At 53.0% G+C, this 12,621-nt stretch overlaps 1 pseudogene; it reads right to left on the reverse strand.

Moving 5' to 3' along the window:
• Positions 1-372: 372 nt before the first annotated feature.
• Positions 373-11,012, reverse strand: LOC102426584 (annotated as a pseudogene).
• Positions 11,013-12,621: the final 1,609 nt, after the last annotated feature.

Genomic DNA, 12,621 nt, shown 5'->3' on the forward strand with positions numbered 1-12,621 from the left:
GAGACTCCGCTAGGGCAGGCCTGCCACCCAGGAGACCCTGAGTGGGTTTGAGCCTGGCTTCTCTCGCTGAGCATGTTGTCAGGTTGGCCATGTTGCAGTGTGAATGACCTGCATGTGGACACATCTGCTGGCTATTTGCTGCCCAGTGGGTGGCTATTGTGTGATTCTCAAAAAGAGACACAAAACTCAAAACCTCTTTTATTTAAAAAGAAAAACATATGGAGAATCTTTTAGGTTAAAACAATAACAACAACAACAGAAAACCCTACAGTATTCTCAAGGCTGCCTCAGGAGAAGATGTGAATCCTTCCACAGAGAGAGATGACTTCACATCTGCAGGAGGCCATTTGGACTAAACCCCACCTGGGCCCATTACTCCTTCCCTCTGCGGCTCTTCCTGTGGCCCTTCTTAGATCGATTTGAGTGGCACCTGCATCTGTGACTATGGTGATGACCTGAGGACTTGGAGCAGGAGGTGTGTGGTCTATCTCAGGATCTGCAGTGGTAACTTCTTAGACTCCTATGCTGATACCTCTCTGGAACACGAGGGGAAGGGCTCCTTGTCTTGAGACTGGGTTTCTGCCTACTGGGATCCCAGTACCCACTTCTTCTGTACCGCAGTGTGGGAGAGCGGTGGGGCTAGTCCAAGTTCCGGTAGCTTCTCCCCCGGTGATGGAGTGATGGTATCCTCTCCAACCTCACATCCTTTTCTTCCTGCTGTTCAGTGGACTTGACATCATCCATGTCCTGGTCCAGAGCACTAGCTGCAATTGCTCAGCTCCCTCGAACACATAGTCTTTCTGTTGCCAGGCCAGAATGACATCACGGATTCTCTCACTTTACAGAAGTTTATCAATGAACTCATCTACATGCATCAGTTCTAACTTTGCATTTCAGTTCTGGCTCCTAATTTTTCTGTTGACATTGCACAGAGGCTCCAAGTACTTTTAGGCATCAATTGCACTGCCTGTCAGCCTCATGGAAAGTGCTCCCAGCATGCAGGCAAACGGAAGTCTTCATTTTTTATAAACTCAACAATGATGTCCTTCTCCGGCTGAATCTGAAGCCATTTCAAGGTCAATCACAAAAAGGGAGACACTACCCACACACCTTAATGCCATGACTTTATGGACCACAAGTCTGCATTCTTCATTTCCAAAATTTCTGATCAGTTCTTTTTTAGAGTTTCAATCTCTTTAGTAAAGTTCTTGTTTTGTTCAGTCATTTGTTTTCTGAGTGCTCTGCATTTCCTGTCAGTATTTCCTCATATCTTGTGGAGTATTTTCAGAACTGCAATCGTGAAATCTCTGCCATTTATATCACACTAGAGGCCCGGTGCACAAAAATTTGTGCACTGGCGGGGGGTGACCCTCAGCCCCACTTGTGCCCTCTCACAGTCTGGGACCCCTGGGGGTATAACGACCTGCTGGCTTAGGCCCGCTCCCGGATGGCAGAGGGCAAGCCCAATCCCTAGGTGCCTGCTCCTCAGCCTCTGGTCAGGTTCAGAGCAGGGCCAATTGGGGAGTTGGGGCGCCGCTCCCTGTCATGCACAGAGCAGGGTGGATCGGGAGGTCGCGATGCCACCCCCAGTCACACTCAGGGTAGGGCTGATCGGGGGGTTGGGGTGCAGCCCCCTGTCACACTCAGAGCAGGGCCAAGCAGGAGGTTGTGGCGCCACCCCTGTCACGCACAGAGCAGGGCCCATCCGGGGGTTGGAAAGCTCCCCCCTGTCATGCACAGAGTAGGGCCCATCCCAGAGTTGGGCTGCTGCCCCCTGTCATGCACAGAGTAGGGCCCATCCCAGAGTTGGGGTGCTGCCTCCTGTCACGCACAGAGAAGGGCCGATCAGGGGGTTGGGGAGCTCCCCCCTGTCACATGCAGATCCGAGAGTTGGGCTGCCTCCTGTCAGGCACAGAGCAGGGCCAATCTGGGGGTTGTGGTGCCGCCCCCTGTCAGGCACAAAGCAGGGCCAATCTGGGGGTTGTGGTGCCGCCCCCTGTCAGGCACAAAGCAGGGCCAATCTGGGGGTTGTGGCGCCGCCCCCTGTCATGCTGCTCCAGGGGCAGGGAGGCCTCTCGGCTCCGCTGATCCCAGGACCCTAAAGCCTTGTGGCTCTGCTGATCCCAGGGCCTTGAGGCCATGTGACTCGTTAATCCCGGGGCTGTGAGGCCTCGCTGCTCAGCGGCTTCGGGGCTGTTTGGCTTCGCTCCACTGCTTGGAGCCTGCATATGCAAATTAACCGCCATCTTTGTGGGCAGTTAATTTGCATATCGCCCTGATTAGCCCATGGGAAGCATAGCAGAGGTACGGTTAATTACACTTTTTGTCTTTTATTAAATAGGATATTTCCATGTGTTCCAGCTCGCTTTCTGGGGATTTTTCATTGTCTTTCTTGTCATCCTCATTGCTGTGGCTTTCCATGGTATTGCTGTCCTTTTTGCTTACGCATTTATCTCTGAAGAGGTCTTCCTATTATTTTCCAGTAGAAGGCCCTGAGTCGTAAGACTTTAACCTCTGTGGTCTCCCAATCTTGAACTTCTGTTGCTTCTGTAAGACAGCTGGGCTGCTTGTGGGTGCAGTTTGTTTTGCTCTTACCTTGACCTCTGACCTCCATGGGGTTCCACCCCAACCACCCCTCCTGGAGATCAGTCACAGAGGGAAACAGCAATTCTACTGCAACAGCTCTAGGTTTACAGATAACATGCTCCTGGATCCGACTCCAAGGGCGAGAGGCAAGTTTCAGGAGTCCAAGGGTGTGCAGGGCTCTGTGGTTCTGTTTCTTTGTCTGACACACCACCCTCGGCCCAACAGTGGAGAGCTGCACAGCAGAACCCCATGAAAGTGCTCTGTCAGGCGTCTGCTGGCACAATCAGTTTGCTTCTCGACACTCTCTCTTTGAGGTGCTCCCCCCCTCCTCACTCCTACCACCCTGTGGCTCTCTGTTCTTCCTAGCCAAAGGGCTAAGCCACAAGTTCCCGGCTGCAGGGCTGCATCTAAGGGCCATCTCCCCATTTATTCCCGTTGCCCACCTTTATATGTTTTAGTGTGTGGATCTCTCAGGCATGCATCTGTGATGAGCAGGGATTTCTTTGTTGAATTATAGCTGATTAACTTGTTGAAGTTCCTGAGAGGAAAAGGTGCACTCTCACACTGCCATTCCTCTGACATCACCTCTGGGGAGGTGTCTTGAAGATGAGGGAAGAAGCTGAAGGTCAGGCACCTGACGTGAGTGACTGGGCAGGCAATAGACTAGTGGAGATGGAAGCGGGGCTGGCCTCACTGAACATGTCCTATGTGGTAGCAGGAAGCTGGTTATGTCAACCTTCCCTCGGGGAGGGTGGTGCTTTCTGGGCGTCCTGAGAGGGTAGAGGGGCTGGAACTACAGAAGAGCTGCTGTCCCACAGAGAGTATAAAGTGAAAACAAGCCAGCAGTAAATGTGAGTGGGAGGGAAGTGGGACGTGCAGCAAGCACCCACCATCTACTGCCCAGTGGCAGTCCTTTGTGCATGTGGCCTTCCTGTCTTACAGGACTGAAGGCTCCCTGAGGGTGGGCAGGCCATTTCTTAACTCTCGGTCTCCTGTGACTAGGCTGGTACTGTGGACATGATAGCTGCTCTCAAATACTTGTTGAATGAAACCCAGAGGTGCTGGGTTATTGTGTAAGCCACTCCATCTTTTTAGGCTTCTGTTTCCTTTTCCCAAAATGGGGGAAATCACAAGGCTGTTGTGAAGGCCGGGCAAGAGGGCAGATGGGAAAGCTCTATAAACTGTAAAAGATTTTGCAAACACAAAGTGTAAGTAAAGTCACTACATTGGATCTGTGGCTTTAACTACATGTCCCTGAAACTCTGTCCCAGCCAGAACCATTTGGTTGTGGAGCATCCCAGTCTGACACAGGAGCGGGAGGTGGGGGTGGGGGCACTAGGAAGCCCTGGCACAGCCCCGAGTCCTGGCAGCACAGGGCACGAGGAAGGCGCCCGGCTCCATCACACTCTTCAGGGAGGAGCAGGCCTGGCTGTGGTGAGGATGAAAGAAAACCCTCACTTCAGAAGGCTCCCTAAGTAGCTGGTGCCTGCAGAGTGGGATCCTCTGCGCCGGGGGACCCATAGCCCAGCCTGCCCCTGCCCTGCGCTGCCCTGGCCACCTTCTGGGGGAAGGGAATAGACTACCCGCAATGAGCGCTGTGGGGGCTGGGCCTCTGAGGTCCCAGCATGGACTCCTCCTCACCGTGGCCTTAGCCGCCCCAGAGCCCATGCTGCCTCCGGGCTTCCAGAAGCCACATGGTGCAGGTAAACACCAGCAGAAGCTCCCTCCCCTGTGGACACAGCATCCCCCACAGGCACCAATGCTGACTTTGGTCTGGGCAGGACTTCCTGGCAAAGAGCGGTGGGGTGGCGCCCTCTGCTGGCGGGAGGGCAGCAGTGCTGGGAAAGGCTCAGCAGCCTGTGTGTTTCCTCTCAGAACACATGGTCCCCTGACTTGGTGGTGAGTGCAGGGATATGTCTCACTTCGTACAAGAGATCCCTACGGGTTATGGCCAAGAGGCCTCTTCAGGACCTGCCACCGAAGGAACCCTGCTCGTCAGCAGGGCGTGAACCTTTTCACACGTGGGATCGTTTACCTGGATGCCCATCTACCCATAGGAAAATGTGCCGAGTTATTCCTGTGTGTGTTCACCAGCAGTTATGGGGCATTTCATACTCAGCTTGTTGCTCTGAGACTTGTGTTTCCACTCAACCCTGGGCCTCTGTCTCCTGCGTGTGGCCTGCGATACCTCTCCTGGGGTGTATTGTACAGTGTCCCCCAACCCATGCCTATGGGAATAGTGACCGTGACCTTATTTGGGTTAGGGCCTTGGCAGATGTAATCAAGTTCAGAGGAGGGCTTGGATTGGGTGGGCCTTACCTGCAATGACAGGTGTTCTTCTAAGAGGGACTTTGGACTCACTCACATGCCATGAGACTGGGACTCAGGGGTGGGTGGGGGGATGGGTCTCCAAGCCATGGACCAAGGATAGCTGGCTGCCACCAGCAGCTGAGGTGGACCTAGACTGACTCTCTTGCAGCCCCAGAAGGAGCCCACCCTGCCCGCACCTTGATTTCTGGGGATGAGTATTTCACAGGCTGAGGTGGGAGCCCTGGAGGCTGGACGAGCTTCCGTGTGGAGAGCTCTGGTCACTGCCCACCTGCCTGGACCACAGTCTCCTAAGCTCCTAGAGACAAGTGCCGGAGGGGAAGGGACTCCCAGCCAATGTCCCCAGTCTGGGGGTTTGGAGCAGGAATGGGGGTATTTGGGGCACTGGCCTGCCCACATCCCTGGCTACCTCCCACCTTGCCGACTGGTGGGCCATGGCTGACTTCTGCCCGGGGGCCTGGGGACCAGTGTGCAGGGCTGTGCAACGGAGAGGCAAGAGCACACACACTGCCCTTGGTGAGGATGGCAGGGCCGGTGCAACACAGGGTCAGGGAGAAAAGCCAGATGGCACGAGGCAGCCCCTAAATTCAGCAGCAAGAAAACAGACCCAGAGAGGGAAATGGCTTTCCACAAACTCATCCACTCAGGGCAGGTCACATCTGGAAGCCTGAGCACAGCCCACTGTTTCCTTCTGTCCCTCATTTCCCATCCAGCAGAGGGGGAGGCGGAGCTGACTGGGCGGACTGTGCTCTCTCCTCAGTCCACCAGCTCAGGTGCCTGGCGAGGGCTTTGTCTTTGGCCATAAGGAAGAGAAATGAGTGCAGACCAGCCCCACTCAAAGCCCTTGCAGCCACCTAGACCCTTCTCTTGATCTGGGAAAGGGGGTGGTGGGAGGGAACGAGTGAGGCAGGCCAGGGGAACTCAAGGCTGAGGCTATGCAGGGGGTGGCCACCCACCACATTTCCCTTCAGGCTGTCCACGCTGAGCAGCGTGCCAGCTGGGCTTCCCTTTGGCGATGCAACCAGTCCTTTCCCACCACAAAGGGGGTGGGCAGAGCTCATGGAAGCCCAGTTCTGACCCTGCTCTGGTGACTGTCACCTTCTGCTAGCACCTCCCAGGCTGGAGCAGCCTAGTGCACGTGTCACAGAAGACAGGAGAAGAACCAAGCAATGCTTAGAGAGATGGAGTTACATTTATTATTACACACTGGCCCAGAGAAAAATGTCTCTAGAATTCTGGGCAAAGTCACTCAGAACGTTTCTTGTATTGCTACCTTTTGAGCCTCTTTGTCTCCCAAATATAAGGTTTTCTGCCCCGCTTTGCAAGTTCTTAAAGAGCCCCTATGTGCTGGGTCTTTGAGATCTCAACCAAAGACTTGGCCTGGTGCCAGCACTGATATCTTTGTCTGGGGAAGATGTAGTCTTCATTCCCCACTGGTTTTATGTCCATAAGTCAAATCATTGACTCTTTTGGGTCATTGTTGGGGAGGGAGTTATATTGAGCCCTGAGGACTATAAGCTTAATGGAATTAATTCTCTGCCAAATAAAGTCAGTGGGCTTGCTTATAAAATAAGGGCCAGGAATGAGGGCCAGGAATAATCTCTAGAGGGTCCAAAGAGTCCTGTACTCTCTATTTTGCCTGGCTGTAGTAAGTCGGGTGTGATGAAGACACTTCAGGATCCCATTGACCTTGATTGCCATGGGGGTGGTCCTTTTAAGGTAGGAGTCAGTCCTTGGGTGGCAAATTTATCTGAACAGAGTCACCAGGTTGGAAGGGATGGACCAGATCAGAAGTTGATACAGGCAGAGCATCTTGGACGTGCTTCTGGACTGCTTTCTGGGGGGACTGTAAAGCCTGTAAGAAGTCGAGTAATTGGTTATGGATTTCAGCTTTTTTAGATTGGGCAGGTCAGGGTCTGAAAAAATCACTAGAATCTGTAGAGGCCCCACTGGTTTTAGGACAGCCTCCCAGGCCACTTTGTCTGTGGCCCGGTTCCCTCTTGCTTCTGTGGAGTCCCCTTACCTTGTAAATAGCATTATGTACATGAGCCGTTGCAAATGCATACCTGCTATCAGTATAAATTGTTACTGATTTTTCTTTTGCCCACTGGAGAGCCTGAAACTGGGTGACTCGAGTGGTTGAAATCCAGCACTCCAGTGTGTTCTGGACTAAAGCCTCGACTGCATGTGAAGCATTATTTCCTACCCTATGGTTAACTTATTTGCTTTTTTGATAAGCATAGCTGTGGCTGCTACTGCCCGGAGGCAAGTAGGTCACCCAAATGTAAAGGGGTCAAGTCTTTTGGACAAATCGGCTACTGGTCTTTTCTAGGGACTGAGACTTTGTGTGAGTACCTCTTTGGCTATGCCCCTTGTCTTACATACCTAGAGGTGGAAATACTTATTTATATCTGGTAGTTCTAGTTGGCCTATTGTCCTTGCTCTCCTCATGTCTGTCTAACTTCCCAATATATTACCTCAAGGATCCTGGCACTGAATTCTTTTAGAGAAAATGGACGTTGAATTTCTTCTGTAATTACTTCGTGCTCAGGCGGGTCAGAGGTTCTCTCAGAGTCAAAGGATCCTTGCTGTTTGTCAGAGGGATGATGAGGCCTGGGCACAGGAGGAGGTGGGCTTGTGACCTGGCAGAGACAAACCGTAACAGATGGTGCAGTGGAAGGAAAAGAAAACATTTTAGTTTTAATAACCTCTATAGAAATATAATTTTTATCCTTAAAATTACCTCTATGTTTATCAAAAGAGCCAAATCAAGACCAATTTTTCTATTGTATTTAATTTGGCCTAATTGTTTACACAAACACGACAATAATGGTAAGTGACTACCTTAGCCAGAATTTCACGATTGAATCTTAGTGTGCCCCATAGGGCCAGGAAGCCAAGCCATCCAGCTGCTAATAAGCTAAGTGGGCTGATTTCCTCTGTGATAGAGAGGAAATATCTCTGAGAAAAATAACCCAGCAGCACAGCTTAAGACTTTTGCAGATTATCAGGGGTTCAGCCTTTAATAAATCAAATGTTTAGCCAGATGAACCAACAAAAATGTAGAATTAATCAAAGTAGCTTTCGCTTTTACACAGGCTTTCACACTTATATTTATACACCAGACAATCTGAGCTTTTTACTTTACCAGATATTTACTCAGAGTTTATACAGTCCATCTGATTCCTCATTAATTGCCTGAGGAAGCTGTATGGCTTCCGGGGAGGTGACCAAGCTCCCCCTTCCACTCACTTGGAGTGGGCCTGATTGATAGGGGTCCCTACCAAACCGATTCTGTCGACAGGTCCAGAGGTGTCTGTCCACTCTCTCCAGATGCTGTCCAGGTCCTGGACTGAGGTCTGGGAATGCCTAGAGTACCCCGGTTTAATTCTGCTCAGATCAGCAGTGTGTGTGCCACCCGGAGGCCTGTCTGGGGCCCACGGGCCCCAAACGTGGTCCAATCATCAGAGGCCAAAAGGCCAAACATGGGTTGGTTTTCTCGGTCAGGAAACCAATAATGTTACAAAAGACCTTAGAAGAACCAAGCAATGCTTAGAGAGATGGAGTTACATTTATTAGCACGCGCGGGCCCAGAATTCTAGAGACATTTCTCTCTGGGCCTGCGCATAATGATAAATGTAACTCCACCTCTCTAAGCGTTGCTTGGTTCTTCTCCAGTCTTCTGTAACACAGGCATTTCCTACGTGGAGGCCACCAGGAGAAGAGGAGAGGGAAGGAGGGCATGTGGAAGGTGAGTCAGGGTTCAGACCCAGGCCACCAGACTGTGGCAGGCAGCGTCAGTCTGCAGGATGACTCAGCATCCCAGGAGACGCCTCCACCTGCCAACTCCCTGGCCCATGAGAACACCTGGATGCTCAACTTGCCAGAGACACAGCCTGCTGTTTCACATGCCAGTCAGGAGTCATATACCCTGGAAGTTTGACCAGGAAGACCTAAGGTCACTAATACAACAGGCATCATGTATCACCTGCTTCCCATGTGCCAGGCACCATCCTAGAAACTGCAGGTGCAATTGCAAAAGAACAAAACAAAAACAACCCCCCACTCATTCAATTCTCAAAGCAATCTTGCAAGGTTGTATTCAAACAACCTTCAACAGGTAAGGCAAGTGAGGCCACAGTCCAGCAGGTCACACATCTAGAGAGTGGCAGTTAGAGGTTGAACCCACAGCTGCCTGGCTCTGCAGCCGTCTTTCACACCACCCGGCCCCTCTCTGCATTCTTCTACATCTTTGATACCATCTTCATGAGTGCACCCTCCCTGGCCACCCAGAGGGCTCCTCTGTGACACCCTCTCCCAGCATCAACACTCAGGGAGTGTAGGCATGGGCAGGGGCACGGTTGTGAATCCCACTTCTTCAGGCCTGCTCGGGGGTGTCAGGTTAGTGAGGTGAGCACACTGGGAAGAGGGAGGGAGGTGGCTCTCAGGAGGGAGCCTCAGCATCCACAACCAGCTCCTACAGCGAGGCTGCTTTGGTCTCGCTGAGGCTGAAAAGGACCAGTTACCTCTGGGCACTTGGTGGTGATGCAGATTCTCAGGGAGCCCCACCCCCGAGCCCCTGAGCCAGAAACTCAGGTCCATCCTGTGTCCAGGCAGCCCTGGTGAGCGTGAGAGAGGCCGCAGTCTGAGAAGCATGCATCAGACCATGAACTTGAGGGCAGGGCTTTGGTTTGTCTCCAGCCCCCGGCGCACAGTGCTCTGTAGTCTGAAACAGAAATGATGGGAGGCAGAGACCATGTACATACTGCCTTCAGGACCGCCCACTTGACTAGGCACCTAGCGAGTATGTGACAAAACTTGCCGATGAACTCTTACTTTGTTTTTTGGGGGGATGCAGGCATCATGCGTGCTGCCTAACACAGAGGACACACTCAATACATATCTACTGAACAAATAGTCTGTATTCCCTGTCACCAGGCTCTATTAATGCAGGCCAGAGAATTCACTATGTGGCCGGAGAAAGTTCCACTGTGTATGCTTAAGGGGAAGGAGACAATTACTAAATCCTCCAAGGGTCTCAACTGTCAGGCAGTGACTTCAGCCAGTGCACGGAGGCTCAGCTCAGTAACAGGTGGACGTGCAGCTTCAGGAAAGCTACATGGAGTCACGAGGGTTTCCTAATGCCGCTGACATCCAGGGGTCAGAGCTGCAGAGCAGCGCTCAGCAAACTGGCACTGTGGGCCGACTCCAGCTCGCCACCCTTCTTTTGTTTTTGTTAATCCTGACCCAAGAATATTTTTTCATTGATTTTTATAGAAAGTGGAAGGGGTTAAGGCAGGGGCATAGAGAGAGAAACATCAGTGTGAGAGAGACACAATGACTGGTTGCCTCCTGCACATGCCCTGACCAAGACTGGTGGATCGAGCTTGCAACTGAGGCACATGCCCTTGCCTGGAATCGAACTTGAGACCCTTCAGTCCACGGGCTGAAGCTCTAACCACTGATCCAAACCGGCTAGGACTTGCCACTCATTTTTGTATGGTCTGTGAGCTAAGCAGTCTTTATGTTTTTTAATGATTAAAACAAAATATTTTTAAAGAACAGACTTTTGTGAAAACTCTATAGAATTCAAAGGACAGTGTCCACAAATAAAGTGTCATTGGAGCAAAGCCCTGACCGTTTATTGACAGATGGCCTAGGACCGCCTCCTGCCCAGCGGCAGTGAAGAGTAACTGCACAGAGACTGCATGGCTCAGGCCCTCCACGTTGGCCTTCCTGCGGCTCCCTGCACAGATGGAGAGAACAGCCTCCAGGTCTGGGCGGGCTGCCAGCACAGTCACTTTCTGGCTAGTGGTTATGTCCCCCATCCAAGCCAGCTCTGCAGCCAGGTGGTGCCAGCCCCACCCCATCCCTCTCCGTGACTTTGCTGTCCAGGTCTCCCCTCTGGTCCAGATCCATCTGAGGGGAGAGAGGAAAGAGCTCTCCCAGGCCTCACATAGTGAAGGGGGAGCCCGGTCACGCTCCTCCAGGAACTCCTCCAGGGTGATCATCCACTGCTCTGGGGGGCCCAGGGCCACCCCCAGGCCTGGGGCTGGGCAACACCCCTCTTCTGGATGCTTCCTGGTGGAGAGGCCCATTTTGGGTGACAGGTACTCCTGGAGGCCGAGGGTAGTGTGTCCTGGGGTGCTGGCATCACGAGGCGGGGCAGAGTGCTGTGTCCCTGCTGGGCATCAGGTCCTCACTGCTCTTGGGTTTGTGGTGGAGCCGGTCGGGTCGGAGGAACCTGGTGTCAGGGCGAGGGGACACAGAGGGACACACGTCAGCCTCTCACTCTCACGCACCTGCCTCCAGTGGGCTCTGTGCTGCCTCCGGCTCAGGGAACACAGGGAGCCCTGCTGGGGAGCCCAGAGCACACTTCTCCCAGGCTGGCACTGGGATGTCAAGGACATGCTGGGATTCTCTAGAAGTTCACAGTGGGGTTTAAAAACAAAATAACGTGGGAGGGAAGTGCAGAGCTCCTGCTAAAGCTGAAATTAGGAACAGCTGTGAGGCAACTCCCTCCTTAGCCCTTGGGACAGCGTAGACAGACCATCTTCTGCACCATTAACAAACTTAAACGCTGTAAAGGAATCACACTCACCCGTGTCCTCTGACCACGATGGACCGGAACTCCCAGCCCTGTCCCCATCCGGAAGCTGCAGGAACTCAGGCTCGGAGGATGAGTGGCTCACCCAGGTGCCCAGAGCCGGTCAGTGAGGAGAAGGGATCTGGACCCAAATTCGTGAAAACTCCCAGGCCTGAGCCTGAAACTGCATGATGTGCCCTAAAGAGGCAAACCCATCATGCTGTGAAGAACTTGCTAATTGTCTTCTTTAAATCACACAAATAACACAAAGCCCACAGCCCAGATCCAAGGGCACTGGAAAGTGCCAGAAGGAAAGCCGACTTACCCTTCAGGCCCCGAGGTGAGCCGTCACTGGACGCATGCCTACGGCTCTCTAAGCTGCCTGGCCGGGACCCTGAGAGGAAAGGACAACCCTTAACCCAAACGGCCGATGACCAGTCTAGCCCAGACTAAGCCCTCCAGTCTGACAACAAAGACATAACAGAGCGATTCTGCCACAGCTTAGGGGAGCGCCCCCAGGAGCACTGACCTGGATTCTGGAGACGCCCCAGGAGGGTCCCGCCTCCCCTGAGTGCCAGGCCCCGTGCACAGTGGGCATGGGCTGTGTGGGATGACAGCCTGTGCTTCTGTGTCTGTGAGGTCTGGGGCTGGGCTCAAACAATTTTGTTAACAAAGGAAATTTCACGCAGAACTCCGGTACAGACCAAACAGGGCGGCTCTGGGAAAGTGAAGGGTGTGGAGCCCACCCTTACTACACATGGAGCTTTCTAGACCACGTGGAAACACCCTGCCTAGACCAGGACAGTGGCACCTGGTGAGGGTGGGAGCCAGCACAGGGCAGAGTATGTGCGCCCACCGATGGACAATGAACCCTGTGCCCGCTCCAGGGCCCGCTTCCCCTCGGTGGTCCAAGGGGGCGGGTGCTGGGGTCTCAGGAGGAAAGTACGTGCTGGCTTTCCGTGGCTGTTTGCTGTCCTTCAGCTCCTTCTCTTTTTTGCCTCAAATTGACATCTGCCCCAAAGGGAAAAGAAACGGACCTCCCCCATGACAAGTGTGGGGCAGCCGCCCTCCTGAGTGCAGTGTGTGCCCGCCTGAGCGTGTCTAGGGCAGCCCTCCCTGCC

This window comes from Myotis lucifugus, unplaced genomic scaffold, assembly GCF_000147115.1.
Source record: "Myotis lucifugus unplaced genomic scaffold, Myoluc2.0 scaffold_1070, whole genome shotgun sequence".
NCBI lineage: Eukaryota > Metazoa > Chordata > Mammalia > Chiroptera > Vespertilionidae > Myotis > Myotis lucifugus.